Here is an 18,361-nt window from a genome sequence, read left to right on the forward strand (position 1 = left end):
CGTCATCCTATATGAATAATGCAGTAAATACATTAGCTTTTATATCATATTTCAACGCTCAAACTCCCCTCTTTCCCTACCGTTTAGAGTTTTACTTGCGGTGATAGGTAAAAGGGTAATTTCATGTGTATTTCACACAAAATAAGCAATAAATACTCACAAAAACATATAAATGGGGATAACCAGAGGCAAACCCTCATGCTTTATCCTCATTATACACTCATAGACACATCCATAATTTTCCATAATTTTTCTCATCAATCTCTTATTTTTCTCCTTTTTAAAGAGCATTTTTTCTCAATTTTCCTTATTCTTTCCTATTTATTATCAATAAAAATGGAAGAAAATTAGCATTATTTCAGAGTTGTAACTCTTGAGTCCTTAAATAGCAACCATGTAGATTTTATTGGTGTTTTGTTTCATGTTAGTGCGAAGATTCCAGGTGCTTTCAATACATATTGATTCAATTCATTGTGATTTGTCTTTGTAGTGTTTACCACTTGGGTATTCTCTATCTTCTCTTCCATCTCCTATCTCTACTTCCTTCTACTTCTGATCCCCGGTGGATTCGACCTTTTGACAAAAACCCCTCCGACAATGGACAAGTCTATTGATTAGTCCATCATCATTATATCAACATTCTTCTTTGGTCAGTGTAGTATTCTTCCCTATTCTTCTACTTCCTCTCTCTCTCTCTCTCTCTCTCTCTCTCTCTCTCTCTCTCTCTCTCTCTCTCTCTCTCTCTCTCTCTCTCTCTATACTTCACTCCATATTCATGTTTCTCTTCCGTTGTGCACTCTCACACAATCATTGCATTCTTGGTGGTGGTGGTAAAGGAATCTTAACGACTACAATGGTTAAGGCATTAGTGTTAGTGTCCATGGTTTAAAATATTAGATTTTTTTTGGACAAGTTTTTAGTTAATTTTTGGTATTCTAGATATTATCTCTTGTAAAAATCCATAAAAACTATAGACAACTTCTAGCTTAGGATGACATGTAAAAGAAAGCATGTAGCTTTCAACCAATTTCAGAAGATTTTATGTAAAAAGAGAGATTGACGAAATCGCACGACGCGTAAATGCTGTTTTTTGGTAGTGAACATCACTCCAAAGTGGGAGATGAAAAAGGAGTGATCTGGCTGAATTTTTCTACAAGTTTATTATACACTCAGGCAGTCTCTATCCTTTTATAATAATGAGGTTTTATAAAGGGTGTGGATACAAATTGGCAATTTGATTTAAGACATTGATGTGGCAGTAGGACATGAGCAAGATTTCACCAATGTGAATAGATTCCAGCCTTAAAGTGTGAAAGACAAGGTGCGAATGGCTTTAAAATTATCCACTTCAAGAAATCTCAAGGTGTAAATGAGGGTTTATGAGATGGAGCTAGTGTGAACGGGCTTTATAAGGAATAACCTTTAACCTTAGGTTTTAGTAGCTAGAGATTGAAGAGATTAAAAATTTTGATGAAGCATGAGCAACAAGCACAAGGTGTAGTTTTTCAATACCTCTTGGAATGCATTGATTTGTGATGTTTATGAAGAGAGAGACTCATGTACTATTCGATCGAACAAAGAGCCTTGAGCATTACTTGATAAGCCACAAAAAGCCACCTCTTCTTTCTCTTCTCTATCTCTGTCAGAGAGAAGTAGACCCTGAGCTTTTGGCAAGGAAGCTGAAACTCTACTTGTGACTCAAAGTAAGCCCTTAGCTTGACCTCAAGCAAGGCCCTAAGCTTCAAGCAAGCCCCTTGCTTAGCACCTCCAATGCGATCTTTGAACCAAGCCTCTTGAAGATATAGATATCACCACACATAGATCAAGAGATTGAGATGGAAACTAGACCTTTGATAACAAAGAAGAAGGATGAGATAGTGAAGGTTGAAGAGTATGCAAGGAAGAAGGAGAAAGCATCTAATTCTAACTAGCTAACTAGCTTAGCTAGCCTTGATACCCTATTAACAAACACATATCTAGAGCTAGATTAGCTATGGTGGATACATATCATAGACAAGATACATGAGTAAGGTGAGAGATTGTAAATCAAGTGAATTAGGTTCCAAGATTGATTAACTTGGACTCATAAACACAGTCTTGAGTGAAAAAAATGAGAGTACTATATTGCATTGAAATGAGAGCCAAATACATGCTTTTATAGCCTTTAGGTAGTTCCATCTCCTCCATTTTGCTTATGGGATTTTGAGCATCTCTTCCTAGAGTATGCATCCTTTATCTATTTTGCAACACATCATTTGTTCTATGTTTTAACATTTCCATCATCTTTTGTTTTAAAACCCTAACATTGTTCACTATTTGCCTTGTACACTCTTCTAGATCTTGGAGTAGACATTTGGTCTGAGAATATAGGACCAAACTTATGAGGGATTTTATAATAAAGGGCTATTTTCTAATACTAGGATGGAAATTGTGATAACCACACTTGGTATTTTGTAGTTCTCACCCTTGCCACCCACAAGGACCACCAACAAGAGATAAGAGGGAGCTCTACCAGCATTAGGGTGGGGCTCGTTTGCTTGGTGATGACCAATGTGGGGTTCACACCACGTGCAAGTTACCACTAAGCAATAATATGCCACAACGCCCTTGGGAGGCACCTCTCTAGCTTGGTGGTGACCCATTTTGAGCCCTCCACACATGATGGTCACCTCCTCAATATAAGATACCATAATCAATATTGACATTTTTAAAAGCCTGGAGATCACCACATATCACCATCCACAACATTGTATCTTAGCCTCGCTACCGACGAGGGTCAAGCAATAGGAGAAAACTCAACTACTATTATGGTGCTCTCTCGATTGATGGTGACCCATGTGGCATTCAGAGCATGCAAAGGTCACCACTAAGAAATAACATGCCATATTAACACGATGGTATTTTTGGCATCATAACTATAGGGAATCTTTTGACACACTTCATAATATTTCTAAGAGAATGAAACAAGAATGTAAGACTTGATCAGTCTATAGAATGACACATAAATACAAACGATCTTCAAGGAGCTTTTACCTATAAGAATTTTTTCATTAGCTAGTGTGTAGGGGAAGCATATAGACAAAATTTGTGTTAGCTTTGGCTTTCCACAAAACATCTCTAAACCATGATATTTGCTTTTGCTAGTAGGAACTCTTTGTCTTCATGCCTCACCATACAGTAGCAACCCTCACTAACTCAGACTAGTTTGGACCCCTCCCATAACCGGTCTTGTTTAAAAGGTTATTTTGATCCCTTTAAGAGCACCACATTGAAATCAATGATTATCAATCTATCCTTGGTTGAAAGCACATCACTTCAAAGCTTACTTTCCACATTAGACTCCTCTTCAAGGCATCGGGCTCTTAGGACTACAAAATAAGTTAACAAATTAGGTCTATGTATGAGACTAAACAAATAGATCAAGTCAAAAGTGACTAAGTTACATATTATATTCACTTGGTCTTTGCTCATTTTCAAGAATCATAGTAGACTCCCCTTCTCCCTCGATTTTCCCCTCTACTCTCCAAGGACAAGAACCACAGTGGGCTCCTCTTCCTCTAGCTCCCCCTTCTCCTTTTCATAGACAGCAAGCTCAGTGGGTAGTTTTGCGGGCATTTCCTTGTCACCCCATCATTGATAGGTTTAGGGTCCCCTAGCACCTCTTCCTTGACATCACTAGAGTCATGTCTAAGGCCTTGCAGGTCCTTATCTGCAGAATGGTTGTTTCCACAATCTACAATGTTTAGCAAGATGACCGATAACAATTAAGAAAAATGAGAATAAGGAATACATTATAGAAAAGAAGGAAATAGTTACTTACTCTCTTGAATATATTCCTTATGAGCGCAACTCTTGGCCGCTTTCAAGATTCAATGATTATATCTAACCTTTACACGTGTCACTTGTCATGAGAGTGGCAATGAAATAGAGGGAGTGGTATTGGTGCCTATAGGCTAGCATGAAAGGACCCACCATATAGGCAAAGTCTAAAGACTCCCCACAAGAAACACGTCTCCAAAACATAGATTGTGTTTCCTTCATCCACAACTTGGAGTCTAGGAAACAATGCGAGAATCTTGCCTCCCTCTAATTTTGCAATCAACATTTTAAGAAAATCACTCTCAGACCGGTCTTGTCTCTCAACTCTCGATCGTAAGCAATTCATATTCTATCTATAGGACAAACAAGAAAATGTCATCAGTAAAGAGTATCAAATAGTACCAATATTATCAAAAAGCACTAAAAGGCAAACCACAATGTACCAAAATATACCAAAATATTTAGAAGGTATCAAATGGACAAATAGTTGGATGCAAAATGCACTATAATGTATACAATAAAAGTGTGCAAAAAGTACCAATCAATATTTGATATTCAAAAATAAAAAAGGATCAAATTGTATCAAAAATACAAGAAAGTACTAAGTGATGGGGCATCCTCTACCAAAGGGTGATGGCAAAAGATAAGGCAAAAGTACCTATTGAGCTTCCACCTCTTGGGCAAGAATTAGTGAATCCTCAGTGATTCCAAGTTAACAGAGCATGTGCTTCAATGCATTCAAATCAGCCTCCACTTCATTTAGCTTTTCAGTGTCAGGCAAACCTTGTCGGTGTATCTCCTCTAGGTGTTACTCAAACATATAATATTGTGTTTTTTTTTCTTAATGTCATCACACAAGCTAGGTGCATACAATTAGTTTTTACATTGTCTTGATGTTGATGGGGTCCCTTCGAGTACTGAAAAAGAAAGATAATATTTGTCAAGTGTTTGTTCTAACTTTTGTGCTATTTTTTGACTTTTAATAGGGATTCATTGCTTTTAGATGGCATAAGGTAGAAGAGTATGCTAAACACCTCACAATGTTTCATGTGTCCTCTATCAATCAATCCTCGAATGTCAACTAGGACCTATGGTTTCTATCATTGGCTTTTTTCTCTTGATTGGTGAGATGAAGAGCCTATGTAGTTCTTGTCCCTATGCCTTCATATAAAGTACTACCTTTTCATATAGGATGTACTGTCTAAATTTCTTTGTTGCAAATAGCACTGCATAGAAAGCTTTGAGACCTAGATATTGGTGGTCATCCATTTTCTAGGATGCATTTGTATATGTCAAGAGATGTATTACATGTCAGAGACATGATAATAGGGAGAATAGGAAGCACCCACTAACTCCTATTATGGCTATAATACCCTTTGAGAAGTGGGGCATTGATGTCATTAGACCTATACATCCTTTGTCAACTACATGAAAGTGTTATATCACTGTGGCGACAGACTATTTCACAAAGTGGTCTGAAGCCCATGTTATGATGAAGGATAATGCCAGGGAAATAGCTAGTTTCGTTTTGAAACAGTTTGTTTGACATTTTGGTCCACCTAAGGAGCTTGTGTCTGATTGTCAGATACATTTTTTGAATAAAGTGATTGTGGCTTTGACGAAAGCTTTGAAGATTAAACATAATAAGACCCTCTTCAATAGGCCATTGCTACTACTCATAGGTCTTGGCCTCTACTTCAAGCCTTTTGAGGATGTCCTCACCCAACATCCATTTGTCATCTTTGACTATAATGTCATCCAAGATATGCAAATCTACACTCTCCACTTTCCACCCTAAGTTAGCTTCACTAAACTCAGCCAAGGTAGGAAGACTGTAATCCTTATAGATGTCTTATAAACTTATAATATCAACCTCTTGCAAGACATAGTCTTGGTCATCTAATATCGTAAATGTAGGCAAGTAAAATACAAGCATGTCTCCTTCCTCAACATATGAATCAAGATATAGTACATCCTCTAGGTCGGCAGGAATAGTAACTAGGGCTCTATCAAAACTTTGTCTTTACTAAGCAACCTCTTCTCTCTCCTTCTCTACATCAAAGGCTACAATCGCCTCTACCTCTTCAACCTCTCTATTATTAATAGCATGTTGTCTCCTATTGCGCCAATGTGCAGTGATTGTGAAGTCCCTTCTTGCGAGTTGTTTCCATCTAGTAGGAGATGCAAATAATAAAGGAATGCAAAGAAAGACTATAGTAGGCAACATCTCATTGAGTGTATTGGGAAATCCTCTATACTCTATGTGCATAGCATGTAGTTTATTTAGCACCCTAGCTAACTTTATCTTGGAAACTTTATTAGTTGTTGAGAATTCCTTTGGGTTAATATATTCCTTTGCATCAATGAAGTGCTAGATGATGTGATTCTTTAGTATTCCTCCATTTCCTTAGATAAAACATTCCCAAAGGAGCCCAATACTTTCTAAATAGGAAGTGGTGACTTGAACATGTGTGATAACTCAGGAGCATGGGAGTGATCTCCAATATTATAGAGGAATATATATAGCTCTTCATCCAAGGTCTTCTCCATGTTACCCTCAAACACTAGCTTGATCTTCCTCTTTTTTGTGCCCAATAGAAAAGTTTAAAACAAAAAATTATTGATTTGCTAAGACAAATAAACCACTTTTAGAAAAGTCTCTTTTTCTTGGTGGTGAATCATAATAAGTTCAAGTGCACATGAAGGTCAACAACAAGTGCTCCTCTTTTCCTATCACCCCAATGAGGAGCCTCTCTCACTCAATGGTGACCCATATGATGTTCAATGCACATGATGATCAAAATCAAGTGACATGGGGGGCTCTTAATCCTAAAGGAGAAGCCTCCTTTGCTTAGTGGTGAACCATACTTCATTCAAGTGTACATGAGGATTAACACCAAGTGATGCTCTTTGCCTACCATGCTGGTGAGGGGCTTTCATTTCTTGGTGGTGTTCCATAGTGTGTTTAGTGTACATAGGGTCAAAGCCAAGAAATTTAGGAGCTCTTATGCCTAGGAAGAAGCCTCCTTTTCTTAGTGGTGAGCCATATTGCATTCAAGTGCACATGAGGGTCAACACCAAGCAATGCTCTCTCACTCGGTGTTGACCCATATGGCATTCAATGCACATGAGGGTAAAAACCAAGTTATGTGGGAGCTCTTAAGCCTAGGAAGGAGCCTCCTTTACTTGGTGATAATCCATACTATGTTTAAGTGCACATGAGGATTAACATCAAGTGATGTGAGTGTCCTTAAACCTAGAGAGAAGCCATTGTTGCTCTGTGGTAACCCATATGATGTTCAATGCACACAAGGATCAAAACCAAGAAACATGGGGGCTTTGAAGACTAGGGAGAAGCATCTCTTGCTTGTTGGTAACCCATGTGACCTATATAGTATTCACTACTACACATGAGGCCTAAAACCAAACAATATGGGAGCTCTTAAGCCTAGGCAAGGATCTCCTTTGCTTGGTGGTGATCCAAACTACATTGAAGTATACATGAGGATCACCATCAAGTAATTAGAGGATCCTTAAGTCTAGGAAGAGGCCTTCCTTGCTCAGTGCTCACCCATATGGCATTCAATGCATACAAGGGTCAAAAGCAAGCGATGTGGGAGCTCTTATGGCGGCTAAAGAGAAGTCTCCTTTGCTTGATGGTGGCCCATACTATATTCAACTACACATGAAAGTCAACAACAAGCAATGTGGGGGACCTTAAGCCTAAGGAGAAGCCTCCCTTGCTTTGTGGTGGTCCATATGTCATTCAATGTATATGAGGGTCGAAACTAAGTGATGTGGAAGCTCTTAAGCACAAGGAGAAGCCTCCATTGCTTAGTAGTGATACATGTGACCCATATGGAATTTAGTGCACATAAAGTTCAAAACCAAGAAATATGGGAGCTCTTAAACCTAGGGATAAGCTCCTTCAATTGGTGGTGACCCATACTACATTCAAGAGCTAGGGAGGGTTAACACCAAGAGATGCTCTTTGCTCGTTGTCCCAATGAGGAGCCTCCCTCACTTAGTGGTATCCTATGTTGCATTCAGTGCACACAAGCATCAAAACCAAGCAATGTGGAAGCTCTTAAGCATAGAGAGAATTCTCCTTTCATTAGTGGTGACCCATAATATATTCAAGTGTGCATGAGGGTCAACACTGAGTGACGCTCTTTGCCCACCGCCATAGTTAGGGTCCTCCTTTGCTCAATGGTGACCCATATATACTCAAGTGGATACGATGTCAAAACCAAGTAACATGGAAACTCTTTAGCCTAGGGAGAAGCCTCCCTTGCTTGATGGTTATTCACACTACATTCAAGTGTGCTTAAGGCCTACAGGGGCTTTGTAACTAGGAGAGAATGATAAGATGACTCACCACTTCATGGATACTCCTCTCGCTTGGTGCTCAATAGAATTAGAAATAGCACAAAGGTAGAAGCAGCCCACATGTGCTCCATTGTCAGAAGGCACCTTACACAAAGAGCCAATATCCATCGCTAGGTGGATTAGTTCCTTAACTTACCATGTTAAGCGAGCAAGGGTGATTGAGCAAGCTTGAAGCAAGATCAAGATGATAGTAGATGTACTAGATGCAAGAGAGCATGCATGATTAAAAGAGGTCAAGAAAGTACGAGTATAAGGCATACCCTACACCATAAACTATTTGCACATATATGCTCAATAGTATCTCTTTAAATGATAGACCCATAATAATAAGGGAACCCCTTCTTAGGATTCTAATTTCTATCGTTCTTTTTTCTTGTCACTCAATAGTCTCTCTTTAAATGATAGACCCATAATAATAGAGGTGCCCTTTTTTAGGATTCTAAGTCCTATCTTTCTTTTTTTTGGTAATAAGCGATGGTGGGAAAATACAATCTTCCACAAGGATCATATAGCCCAAATCGATCAATGGAGAGTGGGGATCAATGGCTCAAATAAACACAGCTATTCTTAGCCAACAATACTTTATTGTTACTTTTTGTTGAACTCCTAGAAATAAGCATGTATCCAAACAATGATGTGCATCATGTCTCTATGGGTATCCATCTTAAAAAAATCTTAAAAATATCACATGTTAATACCAAAGCAATGAGTACTTAATGTCCACATCTTTAACAAATTAATGCAAGATACTCGATCCTCATGCCATAAACTAGTTATTATAATAGCTCCTCCAAATGGACTCTGCATGCATTTTGCAAATTTGTTACTCTTGCCTTCACCTAGTCCTATGCTCTAACTCTCATCTAGCCAACCGTCTATTGAGCCCTCATATTGAGCCAGCCCGCAAAAGGAGCATATCTGTGATCTATACACACCAAGAATCCGTTGCCAAACAAAGAGATTCTCCCACCACAATACCAATTCTGTTGTGACCTATTCGCCGGTAAGGCCGTGTTTTGTTTCCAATAAACATCCTTGAGCATTGCATATTTGAGATTTTTTTGCCCCCATGGCGATGGTCCTTGCACCAAGGTTTTTCTTTGGTGGATGATTTTTCAAGGTCACCATTGGTGCACAAATCGGATGTCGTATGTGTATGTAGTGAGCACCAAAAGGTCCCCAAAGAACAAAGAACACAACTTTTTGTTCAAAATCCAAGAGAGTAGACTTGCACGACATGAAGCAAGAAGACCAATTGGGTACAATGTCCCCCCATGCCTTGTGTGAGCACTCCACAAAGCATGTATATAATATATTATTTATCTTCAAGCTCAAAAATAGTCCAAATTTACAATTAGCATGCTTTAGCTTTTGTGTTTGCTTTTGTTCAAATAAAAAATAAAGTGATTGGGCGCCCCAAGAGTCGGGTTATGCCCAAATACAATGACCAATAATGAATATTTAAGTCATGAGCCCATGCGCATTCAAAATAATAAATATATATCAAATGCTTTAATAAATAAGCATGTCAAAATAAATATTGGCACCACGCCTAAGACGCGTGCCCATCAAAAATGATAATTTCTTCTAAATAACTTGAATACATGCTATCGCCCAGTGCTTCCCAGCACCACTGTTGCCTGCTCTACACATCAACTGAAGCATTCACAATTGATAGAAAATAATAAAATTAAACCAACAAAAGTGAATACCTAACAGTCTTCAGCTGCAAAATAAATAAATAGGTTAGAACTCTGTCTTAACCTTAATTTAATACGAGTGTGCACTCTAAACTCATAAACATCCATTAATTTAAATATGTATTTTGCAAAATCACCCGCTATGGAATCACCCACTTGCATATTAAATTAACGAGACGCCCAAATAGGATAGGCGTCCCCATCGACTTTTCGCACAAGGAATCCACCTTGTGTATGAGCCTCAGCAAATATAATTTTACGGATTCCACCACAAAACCTCACGGAATCCACCGTGGAATATACCTCTTGGCATCAACCATTGAGAGATATGTGGCAACCCATTTGCCATAGGCTATCTATTTTTCTTAGTAGTGGCTCTCGACCTTGTTATTGGCTTCGATAGTCCCATTAAGTAGTGCATGACTAACCATTGCTAGGAGAAGCCTCACAATCCATGGCTAGGAGAAGCCTCTCTTGCTCAATGCTAGCCCATGTTTCTTATCTTTTGGGTCGCCATTAAGTTGTACATGGCCATTCTCGATGAGAAGAAGCTTCTATGACTTGGTGGTGGTCCTTGTCCCATATATTTGTTTCCAAGGGTCCCCACCAACAAGTGGTACATGGCTACCCTCTACCAAGAAAAACTTCCATCTCTCAGTGGTGACCCCCATCCCAGGTTATTGTCTTTGACAATCACCATCAAGAAATATGTGGCTATCCATTGCAAGGGGAAGCCTATATCGCTTGGTGGTACCAGGCTCTCGTCCCAGAGCTATACATGATAGAAAATTTCATCTAGCCTACAGTACCACATTTGTACTTCCAAAGGTTGGTTCACAAAATTTATGAGGAATGGGACATTGACATGAGATAGAGTGTATCTGCAATTTTATATATTCAAGAGATTTTAGAGGAATTTCTCATGGAGTTTTTTGAGAATGCATATTTTCTTATAGTCCATGCTCACAGGGTGATAGTCATGCGTAGATATTTTCATAACTTGTGCCACTTGTGGCTGACAAACTACTAAATCCTATTGATATCTTAAACTAGCACATGAGGAAAATTCTTGCCATTCCACCTCTTCACCCTCAATAAAATGGATCTAATATCCCACATGAGAAGGACACATGCTCATAGAGAGCACAAGTAGTGGCTTAGAAGGTGGCCGAGATCTGGACATAGCTCTATGAGGCCAAGTGCCTCCTGCCCTTACCCCACCGCCCCAATTCCCATCATATTGAGCCCCTCTAGGAGATGATCCCCTCAAGGATAAGCCCCCCTAGACCCTCCAAGTCAATCCCACCACCCTAAGCCCCTCCATGTCTAGCCTCTCGAGGCCCTCTAGGACATGACCTACCACTCCAACCCCTCCAAGTCTTTGCCCTTGAGCCTCTCCAGATGAGAGCCCCTTTAGAAGAAGCCCCTCAAGGATGAGCCCCTCAAGGACAAGCCCCTACATGATAAGACCCCTAGGAATGAGCCCCTTCAAGACAAACCCTCTAAGGATGAGCCAACTAAGGATAAGTCCCTTTAGGGTGAGCCCCTCCAAGCCAACAAGCCCTCTAGGAGGAGCCCCTCAAGGATGAGCCTCTCTAGCTCGAGCCTCTCAAGGACAAGCCCCTTTTCAAGACGAGCCCCTCCAGGTCAAGCCCACCACCCACAATTGTTCTCAAAGAGTGGGGCCCCAAATTGCAAGAGTACCATCAACTCCTTGGACTTCTACCTCTATCTTAGCTCCTCAACATTCATCTATTTTGAGGGAGGACAAGCTTGCCCTCCATGTCCTTACACCATATAATCTCTAGCACTTAGAGTACTTTCACACACACACATACACACACACACACATGTGCGCGCGCACGCACACACACACACACACACACAGAACTTGCATTCTTAATGCCCCCTCTTAAGTGAGGTGTTTACTTTACCTTGTCACCATCCAATATAGCATTACATAACTATAATGGCTACCTCTCAACACTCCCCCTCAATGCTATATTGGAGTGTTTACACAAGTAGATACATCTAATCCACTATATGCATGTTACTATGCATGTACAATGTTCATTTGAGCACCAATTTCTTGGGTAAACCGCCCCATTATTCTTGAACTAGCATGGTGTTCAAAAAGGGTATGATAAACCCACTCATGTAGCTACATTACACACTCTCATGTACCATGTACTTACCAAATCTCTTTGAGATCTCAATCTCAAGTAGAGAACCTAGCATAAGACAATTTTCTTGACCAAATATCAAGATTTACATGCATATAAATAACCACCGTTGAGCTCTATGTGGCTTGGGTAGGAGAACCCTCATGTGATGGGTGAAATATAAATTTCTATTTTGAGGACTTAGACCTAGATATGCTTATCCCTTAACATGTGGTTGACTATACAAACATTCACAATATTGTCAATTTTTTTTTCCTTATATGTGGAAACAAGGCTTTCCAAAAATCAAAATATATTTAAAGGGTTTGTTAAGTGCTAAAATGACTGTCTTTTTAGCTAGTTTTTGTTGGATTTTTGGGTAGTTTTTATTTGATTTTGTGGTCTAGTGATTGGTTTTTGGATGGTTTTGAATTTTTTTAAAGCTTTTTGGAATGGATTGAGTAGGGTTGGGAAGTTCGAGTTATAATGCGATGATTGGTTCTATGATGTGTCTATTTAGTTCTAATAGGTCTGATTTGCTTCTATTTTGATCTATTTTCTTTCTAATTGAGAGGTTATAATTGTAGATGAATGATTTGAGGAGTGATTAAGAGTGAGTTGGATGATTTTTAATGGTTTGATTTGGTTTTGGTTTGAGCTATATGGTTTGTATACTTTCTATAGACCTTCTATAGTGTAGTGTTGAGCTTTTGTATGCATTTTGGTGTCTTTTGCATGCTTTTGTAAGTGGCACTCTTGAAGAGAAAGAAAAGTAATGGAAGATTGTAGAATTCCTACTACTATTGAAGAATTGGAGATATTCATTGCCAAATCCACTTTCTACAAGAAATGCACTCCCCAATGGCAAAAAAATGTCACTATTTTGATAGGACTCTATGTGATAGACTGATCCCACTATCTTCTAAAGCTACAAAAACTTGTATCACTATAGCCAATTGTTTCCAACAAAACTAAATAGCAAAACAAAAAAATGAGTATCAATGGAATATTTGGCCTTCATTTAAGAATTTTCAAACATCATCAAGTGAGAGATTGTAAAGAAGCTTCAAGAGTTAAGGTCTATTGAGGTTCACAATAATAAGAAGGAAAATAATTGAAATTTATTCGTGGATCCCCGACAACAAGATATTGGGATGCTTAGTACATTAACAACCTTTTTTTTTTCCAATGGAAAACCCACTAGAAGCCACTAAATAGAGTCTTCTTCACAACCTATACTATTGAAATCCTCCAAAGTTAGTATTATCTTAAGAAGAATTAATATTGATACCTTCAAAACTAATATTGATACCTTCAAAACTAATATCTTTCCCTATGCAGTGGAATGAAAGTCGAATTCAAAGACGTTGAAAAGAAAGACGTAGAAGAAATGTTGGCAAGAGAGTTCTATAGAGACTAAAGTCCTTCTAATTCCTTTTTGTTAAGTACACACAAATTGGGTGGAGCCAACTCCTTGATGAATGACATGATTAAGAGGTAAGCACTAGAACAAATTTAGAGGTATATGAGAAGAGAGAAGGCAAAAATCAAAGTTGAGAACAAGCTACCAATAGAAGCCTTCTTTGATGTCCTTGCGGCACTCTTTATAGAAGTTCCAACTAAGGTTCCCTTCTAAGCTAGATCCATTTTGGAAATTTTGATTGATAGGCCAGTGAATATAATCCCATTGCCAATATTTAAGGGAGAATACAATGAAGACCCCAATCTTCATGTAGCTGACTTCATGCTAGCATGAAATAATGAACAATGCTAGAGCTCTAAAGAATTGGTTGGAGATATGCTCTACCACTTTTAAATATGTGGCATTTCAGTGGTATGAGAGACAAGGAATAAGAACTTTTGGCACATGGGACCTTCCTCACCAAATTCAAGCACAAAGGTTTTGAAGAGTGGATGCGAGAGGAGTTCATGAACTTAAGTCAATCCTCTAGAGAATAGATAGAAGCATATGTCTCTAGAATGGAATCGATAGTGAAGAGATGAACCAACCATAACTTCGATGAAGGCATTCATAAGGGAGTTTTTCTTAGAGGTTTTAAACTAAACTAACCTAACCACTAACTAACTAAGCTACTAACAACTAACCTACCAACCAAACTAATAACATAAAATAAACAACAAAAGTAAACACACAATTTAAATAATCCAAACTAACTAACTAGCTAATTAAGTAACCTACTTACAAGTAACTTACAGTAACCTATCGACTAACAAACCTAACTATTTAAACAATTAAAATCACACGTCTAAGACAAACAAACCAATAATCGATAAGAAAATTAAACTAACACTAAACCACTAAGAAAATAATTTAAGCTAACCCCAAACTAATAATTTAAACTAAACTAACCTAACCACTAACTAACTAAGCTACCAACAACTAACCTACTTACAACTAACTTACAGTAACCTATCGACTAACTTACAACTAACTAATTAAATAATTAAAATGACATTTCTAAGATAAACAACTAACTAACCAACAATTGATTAAAAATTAAACTAATGCTAACTCACTAAGAAAACAATTTAAGGTAACCCCAATCTAACAATTTAAACTAAACTAGCCTAACCACTAACTAACTAAGGTACTAACAACTGACCTACCAACCAAACTAATAACATAAAATAAACAACTAACAACTAACGTTAAAAAACTAAAGTAAACACACAATTAAATAATGTAAAGTAACTAACTAACTAAACAATTAAAATCACATGTCTAAGATAAACAATTAACTAGCCAACCAATTGATAAAAAATTAAACTAATGCTAAACCACTAAGAAAACAATTTAAGCACCCCAAAAAAATGATTTAAACAAAACTAACCTAACCACTAACTAAGTAAGCTACTAACTCACTAACCTACTTACAACTAACTTACAGTAACCTACCGATTAATTTACAACTAAATAACTAATAACTAAAAACTAATCTACCTAACCACTAATTAAAATCACACGCTCTCTCTCTCTCTCTCTCTCTCTCTCTCTCTCTCTCTCTCTCTCTCTCTCTCTCTCTCTCTCTCTTTCGCTCTCTCTCTCTCTCTCACCACTAATAACTAACTCAACTAACCTAACCTAACCTACCTAACCACTAACTATTAAGCTACTTACAACTAGCTCACAACTAAATAACTAATAACTAATCTACCTAACCACTAACTAACTAAGCTACTAACAACTAGCCTACTCTCTCTCTCTCTCTCTCTCTCTCTCTCTCTCTCTCTCTCTCTCTCTCTCTCTCTCTCTCTCTCTCTCTCTCAACTAAACTAACCTACCTAACTACTAACAATTTAAGCTAACCCCAAAACAGCTAACCTAACCTAACCTACCTAACCACTAACTAACTAAGCTACTAACAACTAACCCACTCTCTCTCTCCCCCCCTCTCTCTCTCTCTCTCTCTCTCTCTCTCTCTCTCTTTCTCTCTCTCTCTCTCACTCTCACAACTAAACTAACCTATCTAACTACTAACAATTATAATCACATGCACTCACACACACACACACACACACACACACTCTCTCTCTCTCTCTCTCTCTCTCTCTCTCTCTCTCTCTCTCTCTCTCATCGTGGGAGCAAGGTCTGTCTCTCTATCGCTCTCTCTCCCCGCAAGACAATCCCAACACACACACAGACACACACACACACACACACACACTCTCTCTCTCTCTCTCTCTCTCTCTCTCTCTCTCTCTCTCTCTCTCTCTCTTTTTCTCTTTCTCTATTGGGGGTAAAGGCACCTCTACCTAGCCACTCGTGTATTACTACACTGATAGTATCCGCCACTTCACACTGCAGGTAGAAGGGCCGTAAAGCCATTCTTTCCTAAATGTACAATCTTGTACAATACATCCCATTTGGGTTTTAATTTTCTTGGAAAGAGCTCCCTTTGAGCATCATAATACAACACTAATTGACCTTTCACAAATTTGTACTTTTAAGCCTAAAGATCATGAAGGGCTTTTATTCTCCTCTTTCCTACGTCTTGAAGTAGTAAATCTTGCAATCAAATATCATCAAGATGTGCCAGAGAAGTATATCGTTCTTGTAATGTTTCTTCCTCTCCTAATGCATGATTGAGGGCAAAATCCACATGGAAAGCTCTATTTCTAATGGCAAAACACACTCCTCCCCATACACTAGCTTGAACAGGGTGTGGCCTATGGCTCTCTTGTATGTCATTTTGTAAGCCCACACTGCCACATATAATTTCTTATCCTAGTCTTGCTTACTTTTCGATACTATCTTGGACAAGATTCCCACCAATTGTTTATTTGTACTCTCAACTTGACCATTCGCTTGAGGATTATACGGGGTAGTCTTGTTGTGCTTAATCTTCAAAGCATCAGTTAGGGCCACTATAACCTTGTTCAAGAAGTGTGTCCCTCGATCAGACACAATCTCCTTTGGTGGACCGAAGTGGCAAACAATTTGCTCCATAATGAAATTGGCCATCTCCTTAGCATTTTCATTCACCGTTGCTCGAGCTTTAGACCACCACTTTGTAAAGTATTCCATTGCTACAATAATATACCGCTTTTGCGTAGTTGATGAAGAAGGATATATTGGTCCCACAAAATCAATACCCCATTTTTCAAAGGGTAACATAACCAAAATGGGATTTAGAGGTTCCTTACAATTTTCCCTCGTAGCATGTCTTTGACAGATATCACAATGCTTAACATAACCAAAAGCATCTTGGAAAATCAATGGCTACCAATATCCAGCATGAAGAGCTTTTTTGGGTAGTAAGCCATAATAGCCAGATTGGGAGGAATGCCTCTCAACTCATCATAACTCCAAGCAAAGATATCACGGAATTCTTGAATCAATGACACATAGTCCTTCCTTTCTTTCGAACTAAGCATGGACCCTAATTTAATTGTCCGTGAATCATTCATCGTACCAAGGTCAAGCTCAATTACATTCGTATCCCTTATCCTCTCCTAAGCCTCTATTATCTCATTCAAAGTCACTTTGGTAGATATTCTCTGTAATGGTCCCGTCATTGGATTTGTCACTTGATGATGTCTCACTAGTAGATGGAGCATCTAGCATATCAAACTCTGACAAAGATAAATGAACTCTTTCACTCTGAGGAGATTCAAGATAAGCATCTACTACTACACGTCTAGCACATCGACCAAAGATCAATCACCCAGTGGGTATATCAATATGACAATCTACTTGTAAGATCCATGGCTTGCCTAGCAATACTTCTAGGTCGCCCTCTGCAAACCTAATGACACTAAAGTCTAGAATGCATTCTACATTGGCGATGGTCACATGGACTTTAGTAATGCAACCTTTGGATTGTCTTAAACTATAATCATCCATTTGGAGGATCATGGAGGCATCTTTTTTTATTTTTAGTCCCAGTCTCTCCATCAATTCCAAACTCATAATGTTGACAAAGGATCATGTGTCCACAATAGCATAGTCCACTAATATTCCATCAACATATGTTGCTACCCTCGGACAATGCTTTTCAGCATGCTCAAACATATCATCTCCTGCTCGTGCTATTCCCAAGGGATCAATGATATACCCAGTGCATAGAATCTTCTCAAATTCCTTACGTACTCCTGAAGACAACTTAATCAACTTTAGAAGATTTACATCTAGCTTAACTTTGCAAAGAGGACTTGCTAAATCAAATTCATGATAGTTAGCAAGAGCTCGCACTATGGTTCATACACAATTGCATTGCATGCAACTCATGGTATCATTACTGGATGCATTGCAATTGTATTCATGGATATGACCTACGTTCACTACAAGGGAATGGGGCAATAGCGACGGCCATTTGCGACGCAAAAAGGCGGTGTCGCTAAAAGCGTCGCTATTTGCGTCTCTATTTTCGTCGCTAAAAGCGTCGCTATTTGCGTCGCTATTTGCGTCGCTAATATTAGCGACGCTAATAGCGACGAAAATAGAGACGCAAATAGCGACGCTTTTAGCGACGCAAATAGCGACGCCGGTCTGGGGAAAAATTTTCGAAAACCCGAGCGTAACATTCGTCGAGAGAACATTTGCGAGAAAGAATGAAAGAGAGAGCGAGAGAGCTTAAAGCTTTGCGAGAAAGAGAGAGAGAGAGAGAGAGAGAGAGAGAGAGAGAGAGAGAGAGAGAGGGGGAGCTCATCACCATGCCGCCGCCGCTATATGAAGAAGAAAGAGAAGTGTGCAATGGAGAAGGGAGGGAAGGTGCAAAGAGAAGGTACAAAGGGTTTCATCTTCAAGCCTTTGAGGTAGGTACATTGCCT

This window comes from Lygodium microphyllum, chromosome 19, assembly GCF_053477565.2.
Source record: "Lygodium microphyllum isolate KBCC chromosome 19, Lygodium_microphyllum_v1.1.10, whole genome shotgun sequence".
Taxonomy (NCBI): Eukaryota; Viridiplantae; Streptophyta; class Polypodiopsida; order Schizaeales; family Lygodiaceae; genus Lygodium; species Lygodium microphyllum.